The sequence below is a fragment of the Gorilla gorilla genome, chromosome 9 (assembly GCF_029281585.2).
Source record: "Gorilla gorilla gorilla isolate KB3781 chromosome 9, NHGRI_mGorGor1-v2.1_pri, whole genome shotgun sequence".
In the NCBI taxonomy this organism is placed as follows: domain Eukaryota; kingdom Metazoa; phylum Chordata; class Mammalia; order Primates; family Hominidae; genus Gorilla; species Gorilla gorilla.
The window spans coordinates 47,872,662-47,899,535 of NC_073233.2; the positions used below are offsets into that span (position 1 = coordinate 47,872,662).

At 37.5% G+C, this 26,874-nt stretch overlaps 1 protein-coding gene across 1 annotated transcript in view; it reads right to left on the reverse strand.

Moving 5' to 3' along the window:
- LRRC4C (leucine rich repeat containing 4C) overlaps positions 1 to 26,874 on the reverse strand; it is a 1,603,893-nt gene that overhangs the window by 1,387,119 nt on the left and 189,900 nt on the right. The window contains exon 3 of the mRNA XM_063711075.1: positions 21,549 to 21,618. The gene's annotated coding sequence lies outside the window, so the exon portion shown is untranslated. The remainder of the gene's footprint in view (positions 1 to 21,548; positions 21,619 to 26,874) is intronic.

The window sequence follows — 26,874 nt, forward strand, 5'->3', positions numbered from 1 at the left end:
AACAAAAAGTTGGGGAGTGATGTCACATCATGTCTCCCCAATTTGTTCACATTTAAACAGCAGAAGCTAATGCATTTCTGTTCTCCAACTGTTATTTTACCCCACTTTGCCAACTTTGCTTTTAATTTGTTGATTCATTCGTGTTTATCTGATAATGGTTTTCAAGGGCTTTCTTTCAATTAAAACATTGGATAAAGGGAATAGGACAAGAAAATCAACTGATCACCTAATATAATGCAAAGTGGTAGATGCTTTATTGTTGACAAATAAATCATTTAGCTCTCATAACATCTCTACCACATATTGTTATGCAAACCATTTAATAACTTTAGCTAAGAGAATATAAGCAACATTTTCAAGATTCAACAGCTACTAATTCACATAGTTTGAGAATCATGCCAGCAAACAAAGCCAGTGTTAAATGTGCATGTGTGTATGCACTCATGCATGTACATGCTACATAATAGAGCATACATCTGAGTTATTGTGCTGCTAGCTGAAGACTGCCCTTAGCTTTCTACCAAATTTTCTTTGAAATATCTAAATTAGGTAGAGGACTGCCTATGAAATTTAATAGGATCCTGTAAAAAATTAAAATACAGAGCCATTTATTTTAAAAAAATATTAAGACAGTGAGATCAGAGAATTAAACGAAGTGCCAAGCCATGTGTGACTGAACAGGTCACAAATCCGAAGACAAAAATCCTTGCATAACCATTTTGGTGTAAGGCACTGAAATAATAGAAGAGTATAGAGATTTGACTTGATGTATTAATTTGCTCTATTATGCTAGAAAACTATACCCAAATTTCAGGAGCATAAAACAACAGTCACTCCTCACTCCTTGGTCAATGTCAGCAGTGACTTGCCTAAGCTTGCATTCAAGCCTGTTCTTTGGTCTTCCATTTTGAAACAAAGCCTGAAAGAGCAGCAGGTACCTGGTGCATAGTCTTCTCATGGCCATGACAAAGTAGAGCTCAAACAACACGAGTGCATTTAAAACACTATTAAATCACATCTGTACACATTTAATGGCTGATATGGTTTGTCTGTGTCCCCACCCAAATCTCACCTTGAATTGTGGCTCCTATAATTCCCACATGTCATGGGAGGGACCTGGTGAGAGTTAATTGAATCATGGGGGCGGGTCCTTCCCTTACTGTTCTCGTGATGGTGAATAAGTCTCATCAGATCTGATGGTTTTATAAAGGGGAATTTTCCTGCACAAGTTTTCTTACCTGCTTCCACATAAGATGTGACTTTGCTCCTCCTTCGCCTTCTGCCATGATTGTGAGGCCTCCCCAGACATGTGGAACTGTGAGTCAATTAAACCTCTTTCCTTTCCTTAATTACCCTGTCTTGGGTATGTCTCATTAGCAGTGTGAGAACAGACTAATACAATGGCCAAGCAAAATAACATGTCCAAGCTCAAGGTTGTTGGGGTGAGGATGAGAATCCCAATTCCATGGAAGAGGAAAAGGGAAATATTTGCTGAATAATGATATGGTCTACCACAAGTGAGATGTTGCTCTATTGAAAACCTGATTATTAAACAATCAAATCAGTGTTTGGAAAAAGTTTGATTCTTTGCTTGAAATTCCTGGCTTTCCACATGCTAAAAACATCAAACTGGATTTCTGGCCTATTCTAAGGATAGTAAAGAGACAGGGACCAGGAGAGAGAAAAAAATCGCCTTCAAAGGGGAAGTGCAACCCAAGAAAGATAATCTGTTTCCCCTCTCCAAAGCTAAGAAATGGAGGAGACCTTTAGGAGACAAATAAGTAAAGTGAGATAAATCTTACAAGAAAGAAAGACTAATATTTTATTGACCAATATAATGTCCATGTTTGTGAACACACCCAGACATGTCTGCAACAGGGAGAAGAGCACGAGAAAGGCATAGTAAAGATGAGAGTTTTAAAGAAGGAGCCTACTTTTTCACCACTTGGCATGACAAGTTACCTAGATCTCCAGCTAGCTAGAGTTTGCACTGCACTACTCCTACCCACAACGAAGGGGCATCTTTTGGATTAGAAGACTGAAACAAGAGGTTTGAAGAATAACCAATTGGATTCAAGGATGAGGAGAATTAGAGAAGAAGAAGCTGATTCCCAGTCAGATATTTTATGCCAAGGGACTGAGTAGGGAGAGATCACCAGGAAGTTATGCAAAAGAGCCAACAAATAAACCCTCATGTAGGAGTGAGTAGTTGCGTATTTCCTGTGCAAAGGCAAAGCTAGCCAGTTAGTGACTGTGGTATCAACAGACCTCAAAGTACAAACAATAGCCACAGAAGTGAACATCAATTACTACTGAGAAAGGAGGAGACAGTTTACCTTCCATTAGGTAATTCTATTTTTCTCCTCACCTTCCCTCTTATTTTTTACACTACATGGGTAACACAAAAAGGAGGATGAACTTATAGAAGGTAGGAAAATAAATGAGATTTACATAGCCTTTCTCCATCCCAAACCCTTGGCTGGAGCCACAGGTCCAATCTACAGCTGGGTAAATAGAGGAGCTTCAGGTAACATTGGAGAAAAAAATGTTACATTGGACTTCACAGTCTCCTAAACAGTGACCCAAATAAACTGTCCTTTGTAAGTTACCCACCCGCAGCCAGGTGCGATGGCTCACGCCTGTAATCTCAGCACTTTGGAAGGCCGAGGCAGGTGGATGACCTTTTGGATTCATTCAATCTACAGTCATGGTAGTTGAAATGAGTCAGTTTTAATAACTATATGTGCCTGTAATGTTATGATATTGGGAAAAGATTTGTCATTAAGAGGCACACCGTGCAACAAGAAAAAGAATTTGACAGAGCCGTTAGTGGCAGCTCTGCATTTTTTTCCTTTACAAAATCTAACAAGTTATGAGATCAAATAAAACAAAAGCAGTTTCAGAGGTCAAAATCAGTGTTTTGCATATCAAATATAGATGACTGAAAATTACAAGGTCTTTTTCCTTAGAAGAGCACTGAAGAGAAGAATAAGAGGAGAAGGAGGAGGAAGGAATTGGAAATTACTGAGTGTGTAGTATTCCCGCTGTAATAGTACGCAATTTATCATGGAATACAATGATTTCAATTCTTGAAGTAGAAGGTAACAAGCTTGTATAGAATAAGAGGAATAAGAGAGGATTAAGAGAGGGATGAGGTTTGGAGTAGACAGTTCTCTACTATAATCTGAGATAGTTCAAGACATGATTGGCTATTAGGTAGATCAATATTAAAATATTCACAAATATTAAAATGTTCACAAACAGTTGTTTTATATACATTTGAAGTAGATTCAATCGTATCTCTGAAAAAGTGTCACTCTCACTTTTACATCTATTACAATATGTTATCTCTAGAGTTAAAGAGAAAGGACTGGTAGTGTTACACCTTGCTTGCCAAGGAGTCCTAGGGACCCTCGCGGGAGTGGGCCACTCAGGTAAACACCATCCATCATGGATTTCTCCACAGGAGAGAGTTGAGAACTGCTGCCATAGGTAACCAGCCTCTCACTCTACCCCACCCCACACCAGGGCTTGGTCAGTCTGCAACACATAACATTTAGGAACGTTAGACCGCAGAGTGGGAATGGATTAGTGTAGGCTCCCTACAGAAGGCATTTTCCTCCAGTTACTTAGATAGTTCTAGTCAATGGCTTCTCAAACAAGATTGCGACTAATTTGTAAAAGTCAGATATGCAATAATACTATATAACAAATCACCCCAAATCTCAGTGACTCATGATAACAAGCATTTTATTCACTCTTTCAAAAAACTGCAAGTTGATTGAGATGTTTTTGCTTCAGTCTGCAGGTGAGTTTGTGCACAGGGAGACGCTATCATAAAGTACAGTGGTTTGATAAGTAATAGGGAGTCTGCCCTGTGGTACGTGATTGAGAGGAAAACTTAGGATAACTTGGCATAGAAGAACTAATGAATTGGAAGCTGCACGGGTAAAATGAGGCTTGTACAATGCTTATTTATAGAGTTGAGATAAACTATATTCATTTAAAATCATAAATAGATTTCGTTTGTCAGCAGAATAAGAAAACAGCCATCCATGAAATATCAAGCACTTAGTTTCTCATTCAATTATTGATTCTGTCATGAAATATTGTACATGTATGTAGCCCAACACATATTGACTATAGAGTGGCCATGTAATATAGGGAAAAATTGATATTGATGCTGAATGTAAAATTATTATGTGATACTGTATATGAATGTTATAGTAATTATGTAAGTATTATGATTGCATTCCTAATTATGGTCACAGAGATGCAAAAAAATACGAACAGTGAAGTAGGGTAGACCAGGCATTGAAGTTGGGTTTAAGCGTTTTTATTTCTATAACTTGGGGAAAGACATTTAACCAAACTTAATCTCCCATCGTATATAATCATTGTTAAAATATTTGGGAGGCAAAGGAAAAAGAAAATCTTGTTTTATTCCCTATCTCAAGCTCAAGACTGAAAGATAAAAAATGTAATTTGGAAGGTAAAGATGAACATTTTGTAGTGACAAAGTGGACTGGAGGAGGCAGCTTAAGTAAGATGCTATAATTGACTTGTTAACATTTCACCCTGAATGAGACAAATTTGCCTGCCCAGTCATGTACAACAACTTTAGGACTCCCCTAATATCAGTCACTGCTCCTCTGGCGATTCTCCTGAGACCATTAATAGACAGCAATTTTCACCCACCTGCCATTAGAAAGCTCAGAAATATTTCAGAACAGCATATTACTTAACTCTAAGTCTCTGCTTGTACCCTAGGCTGAAAATTAACACTTGGTTCTATTTCCCATCTCAAAACGTGCAGTTAGGTTGTCCAATATATCTCTGATCAGAGGTTAGGTGATGACTTTAAGTGATAGCATAAATGAACTCAAGTAATACAATTTCAGCAAACTAAAAATTTCCGTTAAATTGAATATAACCTTCTTCCCCTTATCCAACTTCTAGGGAAGATTTCTTAAAAATACAAAAAGCTATGTGGTAAGATCCAAGTAAATTCAACCCCACATGTCACATTATCCTTCCCAGTTTCTATTTTCTATTTCTATCTTTCACACTCACTCAAATTTCTTGATAGAAGGATGGTTCTTCCAGGGTGGTAACCTAGGCTTTTTTACTGCATGGGTTCAAATCCCTTAAAACCTCTAAAATGAAGTGAATTAGACTCCAAGTCTCTTATGCAATTTAAATTTTTTAACTTTCCAATAAAAAATTAAAGATATTAGAAGGTGGCAAATGTAGCACATAGTATTATAAGAAGATTTTATATAAGGTTGCCAGAGAAACACTAGACATCCAGTTAAATTTGAATTTGAAGTACAGGACACCGAGATAAATATCAATGTTTAATATAAGTATATCTTATGCAATATTTGATACAGATATATAATAAAAATATTCATTATTTATCTGAAATTCAAATTTAACTGAGTGTTGCATATTTTTGTTTGCAAAATCTGGCAACTCTACCTGTGTCCCTTCACTCGTATTCCCCAAATGTCAGTATTTTACCATACTTGATTTATCATTATTTTCCCTTTACTATGGTTTGAATAAGTCCCCTAAAAGTTCATATGCTGGAAACTTATATCCCCAGTGCAACAGTATTGGGAGGTGGGACCTAAAAGAGGTGATTGAGTCACAAGGGCTCTGCCCTCATGAATGGATTAATGTCATTATCAACGGAGAGAGTTAGTTATCTAGAGAGTGGGTTATTATAAAGCAAAGCTAGCTCCTAGTGCTTCTGTCTGTCACAAACACATGCTTCTTCTTTTTGTCTTCCACCATGGGATGGCACCAGCCAGATTCAAGAACTATGCACTTGGACTCCACAGTCTCCTAAACAGTGAGCCAAATAAACTGTTCTTTGTAAATTACCCATTCCCAGCCAGGTGCGGTGGCTCACGCCTGTAATCTCAGCACTTTGGAAGGCCAAGGCAGGTGGATGACCTGAAGTCAGGAGGAGACCAGACTGGCCAACATGGTGAAACGCTGTCTCTACTGAAAGCACAAAAAATTAGCTGGGCGTGGTGGCGGGCACCTGTAATCCCAGCTACTCGGAAAGCTGAGGCAGGAGAATCGCTTGAACCCAGAAGGCAGAGGTTGCAGTGAGCTGAGACTGTGCCATTGCACTCCAGCCTGGGCAACAAGAGCAAAACTCTGCCTCAAAAAAAAAAAAAAAAATACCCATTTTGTGGTATTCTGTAATAGCAACAAAAAGGGTATGAAGATACTGTCTCAGAAAAATAAAAAATGAGTATAAGTAAATGTAATGTAAACATTAAGTAAACACAATGTCTCTTTACCTTGTATAAAAAAGACATTCTCTTACAGAACAATAGTATAATTTTCACAATCAGGAAATTCATATTGATACAATCATATTATTTAATCTACGGCCCCTTTTTAGACTTCCTCACCAAAATACTTTTTCCCAGATTAGATTCAGGGTCACATATTTTGTTGAGATGCCAAGTTTCTTTTTGTCCCCTTCAGCCTGGCAGTGTCTCACGTTTCCTTTGGCTTTCATGACCTTAGCAGTTTTAAAGATTATGGGCTGAATGGTATTCCATGGTATATATGTACCACATTTTCTTTATCTAGTCTATCATTGGTAGGCATTTAGGTGAATGTCATGTCTTTGCTATTGTGATTAGAGCTGCAATGGACGTAAGTGGCATGTATCCTTATGGTAGAATGATTTACATTTGTTTGGGTATATACCCAATAATGAGGTTTCTGGGTCAAATGGTAATTCTGTTTTACATTCAGATATGGCCACACTGCTTTCCACAGTCACGGAACTAATTTACATTCTTGCCAGCAGCATGTAAGTGTTCCTTTTTCTCCACAATCTCACCAGCATCTGTTATTTTTTGACTTTTTAATAGTAGCCATTCTGATTGGTGTTTGATGGTATCTCACTGCGGTTTTGATTTGCATTTCTCTAGTGATCAGTGATGTTGAGCTTTTTTTCATGATTGTTGGCTACATATATGTGTTCTTTTGAAAAGTGTCTGTTTGCCCACTTTCTTATGGGGTTGTTTGTTTTTTCTTGTAAACTTGTATAATTTCCATATAGATGCTTCATATTAGACCCATATACACAATGGAATACTGTGCAATCATAAAAAAGAATGAGACCATGTCCTTTGCAGGGACATAGATGGAGCTGGAGGCCACCATCCTTAACAAACTAATACAGGAACAGATAACCAATACTGCATGTTTTCACTTATAAGTAGGAGCCGAAGGATGGGAACACATGGACATATAGAGGGGAACAATGCACACTGGGGCCTTTAAGAGGGCAGAGGTTGGGAGGAGGGAGAGAATCAGGAAATATAATTAATGGGTACTAGGCTCAATATCTGGGTGATGAAATAATCTGTACAAAAGCCTTCATGACACAAGTTTACCTATGTAACAAACCTGCACTTGCATCCCTGAACTTAAAAAAAGAAAAGATTATGGGCCAGTGATTTACTAAACTCCTCCCCGATTTAGGTTTGCCTGATGTTTCCACATGGTTATATTAAAATTACACATTTTTGGCAAGAATCCTACAAAAATGATGTTCTGTCTTTCTCAGTGCATCATATCGGGATACCTCACTTTTTAATAATAATGGGAATGATAATAGAAAACACAAGTTTATCACAGCACCAGAATTATCTCTATCATATTTAGAAACATAAACAAATACTCATCCCCTACTAAAGCTCTCCAAGGACAATGATATTGTCATGACCCAGACATTTATATAATCTAAACTCACCTTTTGCCAAAGATCAAGCAGAGATTCCATTCCACCTGAGGCAAGTTGGGTAGATGAAGTGAACCTTGGTTTCTCTAGGGTGCTGGTCAGCCTATGGCATTTATTCCTGACATGTGAATTTAGACTTAGTTTGCAGAAACTTCTATTCAAGAGATTAATTGGGCCAGGCATGGTGGCTCACACCTGTAATTGCAGCATTTGGGGAGGCAGAGGTGGGAGGATCAGTGGAGCCCAGGAGTTTGAGGCTGCAAAGAGCCATGATTGGGCCACTGCACTCTAGCCTGGGTGACAGAGAATAGATCTTATCTCAAAAAATAAATAAACAAAAATTTTTTTAAATTGAATACAGCATGAGCAAGTAGAAAAGATTAATTACTGTTTTACATGAGCTCTATAACAAAACACACACACACACACAATAGCCGTCTACCTATACACAGTGTTCACTATTTCCTTACTCATTTAAAGACATTCACAATTGCCTGATCTTCTTTGAGTTGCCTTTCTTTCTTATCTAGGACATTCCAGATTCTGTATTCCCTTTTTTCTGGAAGCCTGAGTTTTTGACACGAAATTAGAGCAGAGTATGGGCTATAACTACTGACATAGTCTCCACTATTGCTTGTAAGCAGGCATTTTTAGTCTGGTGCTAAAGTGTTACTGCCACTATCTCCTGCTAAGGCATTGCCTCAGCTTATAAAGCCTCCCTCCTAGGAAAGTTTCCACTTTATTCTCACATTAGAGCTTCCTGAAGGATCACCTTCAACAGATTCTGTTGATGCTTATAATATTTATACCCCTGGTGACATCATGAAAGTGAATACCTTTGTCATGTTTTATTTTTTAGTACCTTGACCTTCTTCAACTTTTAAATGTCCTGGCCCTGAATAACTTATGCTGCATCAGTGGTTGCTGGGACATGTCCAATATTTGTCCACAGTAGTGGGATATGGGTATGTTCTAGTGTTTTTTTTTTTTCCCCTCTGGTAGTCTTCTGTCATTTTCTATAACTTCCGTGAAGATTCTCACATTCTATCCTTCCTTCTTCCTTCTCTCCCACATATAGAGCTGGTAGTGATGGCTGGATTTGAGGGCCTTTCTTCCTTCTTGATTTTGTTTTGCTTTCTGGCCCTCATTTTAAAATTATTTGTATTTGTTAGTAACTGATTTCTTTAGCTTTAACTTGTGTCCTGTTTTATACTCTTTTTGTTTTGTTTTGTTTTTGAGGGAGGGGGAGAGAGTTTCACTCTGTTGCCCAGGCTAGAGTGCAGTGGCACAATCTCAGCTCACTGCAACCTCTGCCTCCCAGGTTCAAGCAATTCTCATGCCTCAGCCTCCTAAGTAGCTGGGATTACAGGCATGCACAACTACTCCCAGCTAATTTTTGTATTTTAGTAGAGATGGGGTTTCACCATGTTGGCCAGGCTGGTTTTGAACTCCTGGCCTCAATCCACCCACCTCAGACTGACAAAGTGCTGGGATTACAGTCGTGAGCCACCATGCCCTGCTATCTTATCCTCTATTTTGAAGAGATGAGATATTGATAATTTGAGGTCTGCCAAAAGAATTTACTGTTTAAAAAAAACTGACATCCAAATTCAGCTTTCTGAGTAGGAAAAACTCAGATAGGAAATCATTCTCCTCGGATGAAAATAATGTCAAATAACCTAGATTTAACATGGCCAATTCCTGTCCAGTCTGGCTCTCATTTAGTATATCTCATTCTTTGGCATTTCTATAGAGTTCCAACTCCATAAATTTCTTAAACTTGTTTCTTCAGTATGCAAAAAAATCTTCATTTTTTCTTCTGATAACTATATCAACTTGGTTGTCACCTATAGAACTTGAAATCACCTATAATGATCATCCTGTTATTTCACTCTCATCCCACCATTTTCTTCCTTTTTTTTTTTCTGAGACAGAGTCTCGCTCTGTCACCCAGGCTGGAGTGGTGGCACAGTCTCGGCTCACTGCAACCTCTGCCTCCCAGGTTCAAGTGATTCTCCTGATTCAGCCTCCTGAGTAGCTGGAATTACAGGTGTGTGCCATCACACCTGGCTAATTTTTGTGTTTTTAATAGAGATGGGGTTTTGCCATTTTGGCCATGCTGGTTTCGAACTCCTGACCTCAGGTAATCCGCCTGCCTCGGCCTCCCAAAATGGTGGGATTACAGGCATGAGCCACCATGCCCGGCCCCTTTTTTTCAATTCCTTTTAACTATTCTTCAAAGAACGGTTACAATGGCTGTTATTGTAGCTTCTATCTACAACTTTGAGAGGATCCCTCTGAATGTTTTATCTAGGACTTCTTGGGGATCCATTTCTGTCTCTCATTGAGATATTGTCCCTCTTGAGCTGTTAGATTTAGTTTGATCATATCCATCCTTTCTTATCTAATGACAACTATGGCCACACTTTTTCTAGTCTTCCTTTTAAAAGCAATTCAATCTAGGTGCATCTCTTTGCCCTTTCAAATGTGTCTAGTCTGGCCTCCAAGATCTAATATGCTGTGTATATCTCTATTTAGTCTACTTGTTAATATTTCTCCTAATTAAATAAGTCTTTTTTTCAGCTTAATTACATCACATGTTTTTGTTTTTGTCTTATTATCCAATTGTTTTGATTTTGGTGCTTAGAGTGACATTTAGATGTCTTTCCTTGGTGATCTAGTTTCTTCTTAATTTCCTGAGCAAAACCAAGTTTTCAAGAGACCTTTCCAATGACAGGCCTTTCCAGCCTTTATTAGTTGATTAGACATTGGATTTGGAATAAAAATATAGCTGCTTTTTAGGTTCAAACCGAAAACTCCAGTAGCCTGTCTAGGACTCTGATATTTTAGCTCATATTCAAAGACAATTCAATTAAACTCTTTGGAGCCAATTTGAAACTATTTGGTGAGGACTTAATCCTTGATTTATGACAAACCTCAGGAATCAAAGAGCTTAGCCCCACTCCAGTCCTTTTCATTGGCTCTAAGTGCTATACAAAATAGAAAGAAACAGCACTTGTGACATGGGATCTAGATTTGCCTACCATGCCTGGCAGGAACAACACACTGGTGCTTTGTGGAAGCCAGCTCCCTTTTTTAGTATCTTATTCCAGCCTGCAGACACAGCCACCACAACAAATATTGTTCAGTCTTTCTTCATACTAAGAGGCCAAACCAGGAGATCTATACATTAAAATTCTGCCAGTCTGAAACTGTTTTGACAAATAGTGAAAGTCTTGCTCATCTTCTCATTCCAATCTTGAGCTTCAGTTGCTAAGATACAACCTGTTCCTGTGCAAGTCCATTAGTGTAACCTACAGCAGCTTATTCTTCAATGTTTTGCTGCTTCTCACTAAGGACCAGGAAGCCTAGTTTCCCAATAAACTATCTCTGCATCTATAAAACCTGGACACAATAACAGCCGTTAGTTCTCAGTGGGTGGTCTCGTACCATCTATGCCTAAGGCCTAAAACTAAAACCGCCAATGTAGGTCATATCTGTCATCTTGAAAAATCTGTGCTGTGTTGCTACCAAAATGCCAGTTTGTCGAGGCTGCAGACTAAGGTCCAAGTTGGTGAGTTTTCATTTCTTTCCTCCTGAGTTGGGATTGATTGAGAGTTAGGACAGCTAGAACGATGCTAAAATGTGAAAAATGCCAGCTGTATGACTGTTAAAGCTGAATAGAGGTATGCTTAGATATGTAGACACAGTGAACTTTCTCATGCTTCACCCTAAAGTTCTGAGCCTAACCTACTTGTCCTTAGCACCAGAGGATAGCCTCCTGCTTTTCTAAAAGGCAGATCCCATTGAAGTGCGTTGACTTCCAAGATGAACACCTTCTCAGAAGAGAAGCAGATACAAAGGGAAGAGCCAGAGGAGGCTAAACAAAGCTTGCTTAGTTCTTGCTCCAAATTCACCAATCAGATAAGTTGCATCTTCTTTAGGGAAGAACTGGGGAGTAGGAGGAAGTAAAGAGGGGCCAGGAATATTCTCACAATTTTCTCTCCTATGGCATGTATCTCTCACACGTATAGAAACCAGTCTTTGGGAAATACAACTTTTTTCCTCCAACAGACATCTCTTAATATTGTGACAGTAAAATGAAAAATATTAGTAGGGAATAATTTTTCCCCTTGTAACTCCCCTTCCCAATTTTGGGCCTGTTTTCAAGGTAAGTAAAGTAAAACCACCAGTTTCTGCACTTATTCTTCCCCTCCTGAAGATTAGTCAGACTCCTGGTTGCTGAGTGTTTAGGAACAAACTGGATTTAAAGCTAAGCTTCAAGAATTGGCTGGGATTCTTCCTTTCTCTACCTTTGTCTGACTGTTCTACATTCTCATTCTCCTCTCCTCCATGGAATGGGCTCTTAGTTTGAAGTGAGTTCCATTTTGTTGGAGTGTAATTGTAGGTACCGTTGGCTGCATCTAAATCACATTCTTCAGCACTTGACTGGCCATGAAGGTGGTATTTTCATCTTCATCTGTGATTTCCATGCATCTGTCTCTCAATTGCTGCTGAAGGTGAGGAAAAGAGGGGTTATAGTTTATCGGAACCCTTGAGCCTCAACAATAATAGAAAGAAAATATGTAGTATTGCTTGGCATGGGGCAGGCAATTAATACATCTGAGTTATCTCACATTTTAAGGTGAAACATCTACTATACAGATTCACAGGCCACTTTTTCTTCTAGAGCCCCCTAACATATGATTTAAAGATTACTCAACTCTATGAAAATCAAGGCATTTTCTACTCCTATTGTATTTAATTTCTTCAGGCTAAAATAACACATAAATTATCTTCTGACAAACTCCGTGAGTGTTCTTTTTCATAGCTCTCTGTACATCTACATAATCTGGGCCTGACTGATGATAAGCTTGGTGTCAACTCTCACCTCTCCAAACAGGCCTTGATGAAAGAGAATGAAGAATAACTGGACAGTATGGGTGCACTTAATTTCTGTGAGCCCAAAGACAGTTAATGGAACCATGGACACTCCAAACAAGGGGGATTTTTGTTATAAAATGGGTCAAATTTGTTTTCTATTATGAGTCTGCATTGTGTAAGCTGGGGCTGTTGTTACTTCTGTATTCTGTTTAGAAAGCTCCTCTTGTTCCTGCTGTGATGAAACAGGAATGTCTGGTTTTTTCCTGAAAACAGATGGTCTTTCAGCCCAGAGACAGAACACAATGTACATCGCAATTGCTGTTTTCCCAATATGCAGCCTCCATCCTTCCCTGGACAATCCCAGACTGTTCTTTAATAACACTCTTCATGTATAAGATGAGTCATTGTATGGAAACTCTGCTTCTGAATACGGCTGAACAAGAGGAAATAGCTCTAAATTACACCAAATCTATGCAGGTTAGACATTAGTAAGAACTCTCAAATAATAAAATGCTTGTGGAACATGGATAAATGTTATAACAGTATAGGACTATCCAGGTTACTTTTTGAAGTTAATTGAAGACAATTTTAGAAGTGAATTGAAGAAAATTTTAGAAATGAATTGAAGAAAATACAGAAGAAAATAACCGTATAGAGAGTGTTAGTCCTGAACGGGGCAACTATCTGGCCTACGTGTCTCCATCCCCCAGTTCCCTAATCATGATAGACTTCAGTAATTGATCTTGGAACTTCCGCTTTGCTCAGGCATGGCGACAGAATTACTCTCAATGTGTACTTCAATCAGACATTACCAATACATCAGAGTAGGCACATGAGATGAAAACTTTGTGCCTACAGAGAGGTCTCTGAAGGCTCAGATATGGACACTGGTATTTAGTATTTTATTAACAAATATGCTTTCCTTTGATATAATAAAGCACAGTTACAAAACTCCATTGTCCTTTTAGTATAATGCATTCTAAGAAAGCTGAACTATTAATAATAAAGTTTTTAAAGATGTTAAACCTTAGGATCTCTGGACTAATTTAGTTACACATTATACCCTGGTTGGGGAAAGGGAAGAAGAAGAAAAGAAACAGGAGCAAAAAATAAAAATAAAAATAAAAACCTTCAGCAGATGGAAAAAGAATTTCTATATAATGTATAAAATATTCTCACCTGCTGCCCTTTTAAATATTTAGTAGAAAGGAGGTGCAACCCCTTTTGAAAGGGATTTTAGAGAAAAATGCAAAGCAACAGATGAGAGGTGATTTCAATTAGACATATACTAATCACTGATTATCATGACTTAGAATAAGTATAAACTTAATAAAACTTAACAGAGAGAATGCAAAATTCACTGACACAATTTTAGGAGATATCCTAGTTTAAATTGGCACTACTCTAGAGAGAATACTGGAATGGGTACATTGACTTTCTAGTTTTATTCTCTTCCAAAGTAATCACAAACTAAACAGGATTCATGGCATCATATAGCCAAACAATAGTTGCTTGCAAGTTAGCCCACTTCTTTCATTCCTGAGAAGTTCTAAGATTATAAGCCACTGGAATACAGAGGTCCTAGTTAAAGTAATCAGAAAACATAAATCTAAAGATTTTCATACATGGAACACACGGGTCAAGGAGGCATGAAACAAAGTGGCCAGCCTTCGTGTTATTATTGTCCCGTAGCTTCAAAGCTGAAACACCTGTGAAAAACATGGCGAATGAAGAAAAATATTGATTTGCAATTTTTTGCATAGATTAGTGAAACAGACCTAAAGACTGACCACATTTAAGGTACATAAACCATTGTATTACATTCCTACACATTTTGTCCTATGTTTTAGTTTCTATTACAAAAACCTGTATTCATGCTTACACATGCATGTAGCTCTCCGTAGTTTTCTAATAGCATCACATATTGTAAGTCCCATGAGTTTTGAGTCACGAAAACATGGTTTGGAGGCCAATTTTGTCATGTTTTTGGTGTGTGATTTTTGGAAAATTAACTAAGTTTTATGTATCTTACTCAGAAGTTTTTTATGACAATTATATTCCACACTCTTATGAAAATGCTTAGTGGATTAATTAAGTCGTGATTTAAGAAAATTATTTCCACTGCTGTACTGTAAAAAAAATTTAAAAATCCAGATCAATTAGATTGACTCAATTTCATTGGTAGTTTTTATTTAATTTTTTTTTATACAGTTACCAAATCAGTGAGTGGCTGCCCATAACTCAAAGTTTCAGCTGGTGACAGCCACTGGCAGTTAAGATCATCTCTCCAAAAAAAAAAAAAAAAAAAAGACACCGTGATGACTTTCAGATTGACCTTGGGTAAGGCAATAAGGAATTTATTTGCCAGTACCTGTTAATGGTATTAGCAGTACATCACAGTGAATGAGAGCAGAGATTAGGAAGCTAGAGAGCCTGAGTTCAAATCTCAGCTCTCCCACTTACTAGATATACAACCTTGAACGATTTACTTAACTGCTCTGTGAAATAAATTTCTTATATGCAAAATGGAAGAAATTATAAATTTCTGCCTTTTAGGGATGTTCTGAGGAATAAATAATTTAATGAATGAAAGTCCTCAGGGCTTGTCTGACATGAAGTTAACACCATGTTAGCTTCTAATATTATGTCTACCTAGTTGGTTTATCTGAGCATATAAAATTCATTCAGGGTAAATACAGTCCCTTCCTTACCATAAAATGTGCTGTACAATTCCCTGGCAATGGATGTACTCAGTAGATTATGACAAGTAGAAGGTTAAGTTCCCTGTTATTTATTTTCATATAAATAGGAATATCTGTATTCGAGGCAGACATAACACTTTTTCTTCTCCAAACAAGAGGCCAAATTTCTGTGTTTTGATAGAAAAAGAAGAGAAAGAGATTGAAATTCTGGCAAATGAACCTGGAATGGAAATCCTTATCTCTTACTTAATTACATTATTCATAGGTATGTAGATGTGATCTTGCTTTCCTATTGCCTGACCACACAGTCTCAGCCTCTCAGTCTCTTTCTGACTCTTCACACAGTCATGAATAGCATATTTTGTTGCAGCTGCACCCATATAAAAGGAATTTCATCCTGATTAGATATTAAACAATAAGGTGGTCAGACCTACATGCCAGTGACAGAGGACTGAGTCAGTAGAAAATCTCAGCAACAAGGAATTGTCCCCAGAAGGCTCTCCATTCCAAAAACTGACAGAGACATTTGTAAACCTGCCCAAAGATTATAAATTGAGAACCCAAAGAAATTACTGTAAGTTGAATATATAAATATAATCATTAATATATAACAATGATTATATCATTAAGAAACTCAGGAAGCTAAGTTTGTTATAAGTAATACTGAGTTTCTGAGACCTGCTTTTGCCATGAGAAAGAAAAAATTGAGCTCACTGCTCATTGGTCAAACAAGTATAAAATAAATTACTGAAACCTGAGGATTTCAGGTGTTAGGTTATGCAAAATGAGGACTTGTGACTAAGCACAATTGTGTTTTCCCTCCCCAAAGTGCTTGGCAATCCTGACCTATAAATCTGTAAATTGAATATATAAATATAATCATTAATATATAACAATGATTTATATCATTAAGAAACTCCGAAAGCTAAGTTTGTTATAAATAATACTGAGTTTCTGAGACCTGCTTTTGCCATGAGACAGAAAAAATTGAGCTCACTGCTCATTGGTCAAACAAGTATAAAATAAATTACTGAAACCTGAGGATTTCAGGTGTTAGGTTATGCAAAATGAGGACTTGTGACTAAGCACAATTGTGTTTTCCCTCCCCAAAGTGCTTGGCAATCCTGACCTATAAATCTCTCTAATAGCCCCTGGAGGGAGATTGTGGCATTATCCCATTTTATGGGTCAGGACTCTATAAAATGCAGGCCTGTGAATCTGCCCAAGGCTAGAGAAAAATTTGTTTCAGAGTTTTTCATAAGGCTTAAGCGGTTGTGCTGAAGTAGAAAGAAAGGTGGACTTGGAGCCTGTTTATGTTACAAACTTGGTTAAATCTCTTAATTCAGTTTTAGCCCCAGTTTCTTCAACTGATAAATAGTTTGCGTATTTTAATCCTGTCTCCAAGGGAATGCTTCACCATTGAGAACAGAGGAGCCATAAGATCGATTGACCATGTCTAAAATTGCAGCTAGTTTTGCTCCTGATAATTTAAATTATTCCACATTCTCGACTTCATAGTCATACCTTTCTTCTCCCTTACCAACTACTCTTGTTCATGCCTGGGCTATCAGTCTATTAACTCATTGCTGTCCTGCCTGCAAACTTTCAGTGGCTCACAAAACCAATTTTTACATTCATTGAACCAGGACTTTTATGTTCTCTACTGTGTGGCATAAAAAGATTATAACAGCAACATGCACAGTGATTGATTCATTCATTTTTTCAAGCAATAATTATTTCTTCATGTTCCAGCCACTTTCTGGGCACTGGAGATTCAACAGTGAACAAAGCAGACAAAATTCCCTGCCCTCGTGGAGCTATGTCCTGGTTGGGGCAGACAAATGGTTTATAAAATGAATGAAATATATAGCATGGTAGACAGTAAAATGATTAAGGAGAAATGTAAAAACAAATAGAAAAGAGATATATGATGTCATGTAAAGATTGTTAATATTTTAGACAAGTTAGCCACAGGTGACCTCAAGAAGCAGGTAGCATTTTAGCAAAGACCTAAGGTAAGGTAAATAGGTTGTTATTTTGTATCATGAACTTAAAATACCAAACAACCCTGTGAAGTCAGTATTATTTTCCTATTTTACAGTTAAGGAAACTGAGTCTAGTAAAGTCTAAGGTTGCCAGACTTATCAAATAATAGTATAGGATTCCTAGGCAAATTTGAATTTATAGATTATATCCTATTCAACATTTGGGACATTTATACTAAGTTTTAAAAAAAAGTGTTTATCTGAAATTCAAATTCAACTGGGAGTCACTTCTTTTACCTGGCAAGCTTAGTTAAGTCTAGTGTTAACTTAGTCTAGCTCAACTAATACAAGTTAAGCCTAATTTATATAGCTCATCACTTATGAGGCTGCTATATTAACTTGGTGTTAACTCTAAAGCCTACACACACGGTCCATGCTCTCACAAAGCTGATGATTAATCAAGGAAACACATTTATCATGAAAAGACAAATTGTCCTATAAGGAGATGTTCATTGCAGATTTGGAAGCTATATGACCACAGTGCACTGTGTGTGTTTTGAGGAGTGGGGTAGAAGGGAAAGATCTTGAGGATGCTATTGAGAATGCACATGGCAAAGACCAAATGCACAGAGGTGTAGATGACAAGTGTTTCCATGTATTCAGACATAGGGAGCATAGAGAGGTGCAGTTTGAGCAGACACTTAAAAGGCAGAATAGGCTCAATTTGTAGTCTTCAAATACCCTGATAAAAGCATGGAACTGCACCCTGAGGACAAGTTATAATCACTTAGGTCTTTGAGCAGAGAAATTTTCTATTTTTAAAAAATCTTTGAAATAGTATAATAACTGAATCACCTTTATTAAAAATAGATTGAGCAGCTACTACCAAACATTTTTTTTTAGTGTCAGATTCCTTTCTGTAAGATAATGAAAATCACTCTACCTTTCTCCTGGGGATTTTATTATTATTATGATTTTAATAAAGTGCCATGACCTCCTTTTAAATACCCAGTATTCTCCATTGCATTTACAAAAACAAAGTTTCATATAATGAAGTCCTCAAATGGCTTCATTTCTAAAAAATCACAGAAATGAAGCAATGGTCCTGCATTATTAAACACATGTGTCACCAGAGGTGTTACTCCATGTCTTTCCTTAATGCCATGAAAAATAAAATGGAAAATGAACTGGAAGATTTTACAGGGTCTTTCTATCTTTCCCAATCAAGAAAGAGTAACAAATATTCAAAATAGACTTAAGCAAAAGCAAGGAACATTCTTTTTTTCAGTAGGAACATTTTGAAATTCATATTAAATTTGTAAGACTCTCACTAAAGTACTAAATTGAAAAGAAGCTCTAACTTCCCAGGTGCTTCATTTGTGGGGATACCTCCATTTATGAGAATTGTACTCATGTTCTGTTGGAAGTGAATAGAGATTGATTCATGTTATCACTTTCAGAAATGCCAAGTTGAATATTCCAGAAAATAAGAGTTTAAGAACTCCCAAGTAGATAGACTCACATTTTGAGTTGATGTCTGACATAGCTATGAAATCAAAGGATCTAGATTCCAGTTCATGTGAGGATTTGATGTGCAAATATATGCATTTTCTATTTTAAACAAACAGTCTAATTTAAAAATGGGCAAAAGACCATGAAGAGACATTTCATGAGGAGAATGTACAGATGCCAAATAAGCACACGAGAAGACATTCAACAGCATTAACCATGAGAAGAATGTAAATAAAAACCACAATGAGATATCAATTCATACCTTTAAGAATGGCTGAAAAACAAAACAAAATAAACCTGACAATACAAAATTCTGGCAAGGATGTGGATAAACTATATCAGCCATACATTGTTGGCAGAAATGTAAAATGGTATCGCCTCTCTGGAACACTGATGAACGGTTTCCTTAAAAACAAATCAAACAACTACCTTAAAACTCAACAATTGCACTCCTGGGCATTATCCCAGAGATACAAACAATTATGTTCACACAATAATTATGCTGGGTGCTCACAGCAGTTTTTTCTTCTTTATTTTAAGTTGAGGGGTACAAGTGCAGGTTTCTTATATAGGTAAATTGTATGTCGTGAGGGTTTAGCGTGCAGATTATTTCATCACTCATGTAAAAAGCATAGTACCCGATAGGCAGATTTTCAATCCTCATCATCTTCCCAACCTCCACCCTCTAGTAGGCCCCAGTCTGTTTCTCCCTTCTTTGTGTCCCTATGCAGTTGATGTTTAGCTCCCACTTACAAATAAGAAGATGCACTATTTGGTTTTCTGTTCTGGTGTTAGTTTGCTTAGGGTAATGGCCTTCATTCAGCTCCACCCATGTTGCTGCAAAGAACGTGATCGTGTTCATTTTAATGAACTGCATAGTGTTCCACGGTGTCTACGTACCACACATTTTTTTAATACCATGGCTGCATAGTATTCCATGGTGTCTATGTAGCATATTTTTAAAAAATCCAGTCTACTATTGGTAGAAATGTAGGTTGATTTCATATCTTTGCTATTGCAGATAGTGCTGCGATGAACATATGTGTGCGCATGTCTTTATGGGAGAATGATTTATATTACTTTGGGTATATAGCCAATAATGAGATTGCTGGATCGATTGGTAATTCTGTTTTGAGTTATTTCAGAAATTGCCAAACTGCTTTCCACATGGCTGAACTAATTTGCACTCCCACCAGCAGTGTATAAGTATTCCCTTTTCTCTGTAATCTTGTCAGCATCTTTTTTTTTTTTTTTTTTTTTTTTTGAGACGGAGTCTCGCTGTCGCCCAGGCTGGAGTGCAGTGGCGAGATCTCCACTCACTGCAGGCTCCGCCCCCCGGGTTCATGCCATTCTCCTGCCTCAGCCTCCCCAGCAGCTGGGACTACAAGCACCTGCCACCACCCCCGACTAATTTTTTGTATTTTTAGTAGAGATGGGGTTTCACCGTGTTAGCCAAGATGGTCTCGATCTCCTGACCTCGTGATCCACCCACCTCGGCCTCCCAAAATGCTGGGATTACAGGCGTGAGCCACCGCACCCAGCCAGCATCTGTTATTTTTAACTTTTTAATAATAACCATTCTGACTGGTGTGAGTTGGTACTCCGTTGTGCTTTAAATTTGCATTTCTCTAATGGTTACTGATATTGAGCATTTTTTCATATGCTTGTTGGCAAATATTTTCTTCCATTCTGCAGGTTGTCTGATCACTCTGTTGATAGTTTCTTTTTTTCACAGCAGTTTTATACATAAATAGCCAAAAACTAGAAAAAGCTCAGATGTTTTACAATGGTTAAAACATCAAATGGCTGAACAAACTGTGAATGGTCATGGTTAAACAAACTGTAGTATATGCATACCATGGAATACTACTCTGAAACAAAAAGGAACAAACTATTGACATACCCAACAATTTAGATGAATCTCCAGATAATTATTGAATGAGAAAATTCAATCCCAAAAGTTTATCTGTTGCAAAATTCCATTTAAATATTGTTCTTTAAGTGACAAAATTACAAAAATTGAGAACAGATTGGTTCTAACATTAGCATTTCATGACTAATGCTTAAGAAGTTCATCTAATTCAAAAGAACTTCTCCCTTTTAATCATTTTTTGCTTATTTTAAAAGTCAATAAGTTAGTGTCACCATCTCTTCTATGGTAAGACAGAAGAGGTAGCATGAGTGGAGTACAAATGTATGGGACTCAGTGTCCAGGGGTATTGCTGCTTAGTTCACCTCCCATGTGACATTGGGCAAGACATTTAAAATTGCTGACTATCAGTATTCTCACTAAAAATGCTGAAAAATAATATGATTCAAAAGATCCGTTCTCATCCCAATATTTTATGACTCCATGAAAAAACAGATTTCTTAATAATCTTTTTCTTATATTCTCTGCAGTCAATCATTTTTCAACAAGATGTCTTTGCCAAACTCAGAGGTATAAATGTATATGAGTCTGTGTCAAATCCTCATTTCATTTACAATTTATCTTCATATATTAGCATGATCAAAAGCTTGCATGAGATTTTGTTCATTTAATTTTCTTTAAACAAAATTTCTACCATCTTTTTTACTCTTTTTTAAACTAATCTCTAAATTAGAATTTAAAGAGAGAGAGAGAGACTGTAGAAGAGATGCTGTTTCCATTGTTAGAAATTATATTAGGGTTCCCTCAATTTGGCTCACTTTTCACTTTGAAAGTCTTGCACAAGCAACCTGGAACATTTTTCTTCACTTCCATCCATACCATGCCAATCTAAAAAACAAAAACAAAAAAAACCAAATGCTCTTTATTTATTGCAGCTGCATTATGCTATTTGCAACATGACAACCTATTTAAAAGAAATAGAACTCGTGCCCTGTGTAGGAGTATTTTGTTTTTACCTTTAAAAGGCTTGTAGTCAGGCTGTCAGTGAAAGAAAATCCAATCTCATTTTCATCTAGTATGCACTGCAGAAACATTACTCTGATATGAACCAGAGCCTGAAAATGGAGAAGCAATTGTTGCTAATCAGAAACAAATATCACACAGAGACAATTGCTTTTTTTCCTGCACAAACAATATGCTTGCTGATTAAATTCATTAAATTCAGGCACACTATTGACACAATCTGATCAGAAGCTCTAAGCCACAGATGCTCAGAAATGCTAACTTGTGCCACAAAAGAAAATAGTTACTATCTACTTCCCTCTGAAGCAAGAGGAAGATGTAAAATGAAAGCAGCAGCTATTTACAAAGCACACTGTAATTGCCAGCATTTATTAAACACTTATTATGTGCCAAGCACTGTGATAAGTGTTTGACTTATTTTATTTCCTTTTTCCCCCTCAAAACAAAGATGTGTATCTGTTATGCCAATTTCTTTGATGGCATTCAATAACATATACAAGCTCATACTATAAATAAAAAACATACTATAAATAAATAACTGTGTTGGATGTCAAAGACTATATCACCTCTCTAAGTACATGTGGCTTAGGACAAAACTGAGAATAGCCAGCTCATCTATTCTTTCAATCATCTATTTTTTCCTATAGATATTTGTTGAGCACCTATTATGTTCGATGCATCATTTCAGAATATTGGGATAGATTACTGAAAAAAGAAATAATAATAATAATAATAATTTCTGCCATTTTGGTGCCTGCATTATAGAGAAGGGAGATAAGGATTAAGTAATCCATATGCATATTTAAGTTTTAAAAGTAAGATATATACCATGTTAGAAAAAGCAGAGTAAGAGAATTGGTATATGAGGGTACATGCATGTGGTGTGTGGAGGCTGAACATAATTCTACACTGAGTAAACAGAAGAAGCCCCACAGTAATGAAAACATTTAAGCAAATATTGGAAGAAGGCAAGGGAATTTGATAAGTGGAAAACTGGAGGAAGAGTGCTTAAAAGAAGGAGAGCAGCTCATGCGAACACAATAAGCCAGGGGGATGTTTTGTATGTCTGAACAATGGTGAAGAGCCAGATATATCTGGAGGAAAATGCATGGAGGGAATAAATAGTTGAGCTTGGAAAACTAACAACTTTGTAGGCTAATGGAAGGCATTTGTGTTGTCCTTTGCATGAGACAGAAGGCACTGGAAGGATTGGAGCAAAGAAATACTATACTATTTACTAACTTATTTTTAGACAGACCCTCTCTGGCTGCTATACTGAGAATACAGTGTAAAGGACCAAAGTGGAAATATTAGTTTCAGAGACCTGTTAGAAGGCTCACATGGAGTAACAAGAAGTGTTAAAAATTCTGGATATATTGTAAAGGTAGATAATCTCCAGTGAGACCAGATGTAGAGTTTGAGAGCAGATAAGTAAAATCCAAGAGCATCCAAGAATTTTGGTATCAGAAACTAGAATGAAAGAACATTTATAACTGAGTTGGTGGGGTCTGCAGATAGAGTTTAATTTGGGAGGAAGATCAGAAGTTGGACATGTTAACTTTGAGATGTTCTCTATGCATCCACTTGGTGATGTTGAACAGGCCATCGTATCTACCAGCCTGTAGTTGAGAATCTCAGTGTGTTTTGGAGGTGTAACTCTGGTAGACTGGCAAATAGTGTGGAGATCAGATGAGATTATCAAGGGAGTGAGTATAGACTGAGAACACAACAGGATTAAAGATCCTGTTAGAAGGAGTGACAAGTGAAACAAGAAAAGCCAAGAATATAAGGTTCTGAAAGACAAATGAGTGGAGTGTTTCAAGAAGGAAGTAGGGACTACGATTTTTCGAATGCTACTGTACTTAAACAGGATGAAGATTGAGAAGGGCCCATTGCCTTTACCGCATAGCAACTTTCCAACACTTTCATTGAAAGTGATGGAAACCTGAGTTAGTAGGTTTAAAAGAAAATGAGAAGAGAGGTATCAGCAGCAGACAAAATGGACTTTTCTTTAAGGATATGAGCTGCAAAGAGAAGAGAGGAAATGGTACATAAGCTGGGGGGTGGGGGGAAATGGCATAATATTTTTCTTTCTTCAAAAGGGAAAAAATAGTGTGTTTGATTATGGATGGGAATGGTGCCAGTAGAAAGGAAAACAATGCCTTACACATGAGAGAGGGAAGATAATTGTTTGATTTTTTTTTTCTTTTCTTTTTTTTTCTTTTTTTTTTTTTTTTTAGTAGGCAAGAAGATATAGAATTCAGTGCACAAACAGAGAGATTGGTTTTTTGTTGTTGTTGTTTTGAGACAGAGTCTCGCTCTGTCACCCAAGCTGAAGTGCGGTGGCGCAATCTCGGCTCACTGCAACCTCCACCTCCCAGATTCAAGAATTCTCCTGCCTCAGCCTCCTGAGTAGCTGGGATTACAGGCACGCACCACCACACCCAGCTAATTTTTGTATTTTTAGTAGAGACAGGGTTTCATCATATTGGCCAGGCTAGTCTCAAACTCCTGACCTCGTGATCCACCCGCCTCGGCTTTCCAAAGTGCTGGGATTACAGGTGTGAGCCACCGTGCCCGGCCGAGAGATTGGTTTTTACTTAGCAGTGTAGATAGCTCGACTAGAGTAACAAAATTTTTATTTTGGTTGACTCCATGGGTGTGGTTGATGTGAGTGGAAATCATTCTCTGATTGCATCATTTTTCTCAGTGAAGTGAGAAACAAGGTCATCAGCAGAGTGTTGAGGTAGAAGAATGAAAGAGTGAACTGACTAACAATTTATAGCATGATTTGGGCCTGCATTTTTGTTTGTCATCATCAATTTATATGGAACCTGACAGTAAGATCAAGAGTTTTTGTTGCAGGTAGTAAACTGCATGGCCAGAGACACTGGGTAGGTGGGGAGTTGAATTTAACCAAGGTATGTTTTGTGAAAGAATATTAATAAATCAGAGAGAGGCAAGGGAATTGAAGAGGAATGCAAGAAGAAGGTAATTATAATGATTGACCATTGAATTTAAGCTGGATAAGACAGTGAGAGCAAACCAGAGATTTAAGGGCCAGGAAAAATTGTCAGGATAGAAGAATGGACGTCCAGTAGGGTCTACTGTTTATTGAAATCACAGTAATAAAGTGATCGATCTGGAAAAAGAAAGGTAATCACTGTAATGTGAGCATGGTTCATATACAGTTGAAATTAATGAAGGATTGAATTTAAATTAGGTTGTGAATTAAAATGGCATAGACACCCAGATCATTAGAGGAGAGGAGCTCGAGGAATTGAGGCCAAGAACGACTGGAAAGATTATTTTCATATACATCAAAATTGCCAAGAATTAAGAGTAGAGTTGTGATAGAGAAAGAAACATTGAATCAATAACCAATATCATTTATATATCAAGAGAAGTAACTCAAAGATTGATAAGCAAGAATACTAGTGAGGAGTGGTAAGTAGATGACATAAAATGGTGATATGAGATTTCAAGCTAGGGCTTTTAGAGGAAAGCTCTGGAAGCTTATGTGGAAACAAGGAAGATAGCTGCTCTTCCTCCAGGACTGGTGGTTGAGGAGTTGTGGGGAAAAAAAATAGCCACACTGAAGAGGATGACAGGGGAAAGATGAAGAAAATGCTCAGAAAACAATCTGAGAATATAGGCAATTGTGCTGCTGATAGAATGTTAATTCAGGAGGACACACTGAAAAAGTTTCAAAAACTGGACATCCAAGGATGATAGGGAATGTGTGAAGTTTATGGAGATTTAAATGTGGGAGAAAAAGGGCAATGTAAGAAATAGGTACTTCTTATTAGTTATTCTGAGAGCCCAGAACTCCCTTTGCCTTGTCACACAGTGGGGTCATGTGTTTATGATGAGTTAACTGGGTTAGGTATTCTAATTTTAACGTGCATCTACCTTTTACACATTCTTCCCAGTTCTAACAAGTCTAAGATTTGGGGGGTATTGAAGTCCCTGTTTTTTTCTCATCTTGAATCAAGGTGAGAGGTAAGAGAGTCTAGAGATTGAAAGTTCTCCCTCCAGAAATAGGAGGGTATCTACAGACGTCTATGTGCGCAAAAAGAACGTTTGTGTGTGTAGTGTGTGGTGTTTGATGTGTGTGTGTGTGGTACGTGGTGTACGTGTGTGGGGTGTGTGTGTGTGTGTGGTACGTGGTGTACGTGTGTGGGGTGTGTGTGTGTGTGGTATGTGGCATGTGGTCTGTGTGTGGTGCATGTGTGGTGCATGTGTGGTGTATGTGGTGCGTGTGATATGTGTAGTGTGTGCATGTGGTGTGTGTAGTGTGTGTGGCATGTGTGTGCAGTGTGTGGTGTGTATGTGTAAATATATGTGTGATGTGTGTGGTATGTATGCATTTTGTGTGTGTGGTGTGTGTATTTGTAATCTGTATATGTTGTGTGGTGTGTGTGTGTGTATGTGAATTCATGGAGAATAGAAAGCTAGAAAATGTATTCTTGCAAAATTATATTCTATTTCCGAAGTGATGAAGAATTGAGTGAATGGAGAGACTCTCTTAATGAGACTACAAGCTTATGGTTTTCAGCCTGTAGCCAAATATAGCTGATAACGATGAATCTCCTCTCCACCCCTACTCCTGCCTTCTCTACTTCACAGATTCTCTTGTGAGACATAGACTGCAGACAGCAGCGGTTTATGTTCCTGTAAATCCCTGTCTTATTCTTTCTCTTCACTCAGAAAGTGTGTGAGAATGGCCTTCCAGCATGGCTAGTATTTCTTTTCTCTCTGCAAGAACTCTGCCACTTACTAAATCATTAGTCATTCTGGATATTGAAATACTGAAATTTCTAATTCCATATTTTTATATGTTATAAACTATAATCTCAGACATTTGCTCCCTTTGTATGCCCCTTATTAATAAATAGATTTAATTAAACCCACTGTCGAGCTTTTTGACAAGAACACCAAAGGATTTTCTCCAATTTTCCCATTCACTTTCCAATTAAACTACACTTTCACTCTTTCATACTCCTTTTGGGCTCTTCGTTCCTTTCCATCCCTCAGCTATTACTACAATATCTTTTCATCCTCTCCTGTAACTTGAATTTGCCATATTGCAACCTCAATGAGTGGAGCTGAAGTCTCTGA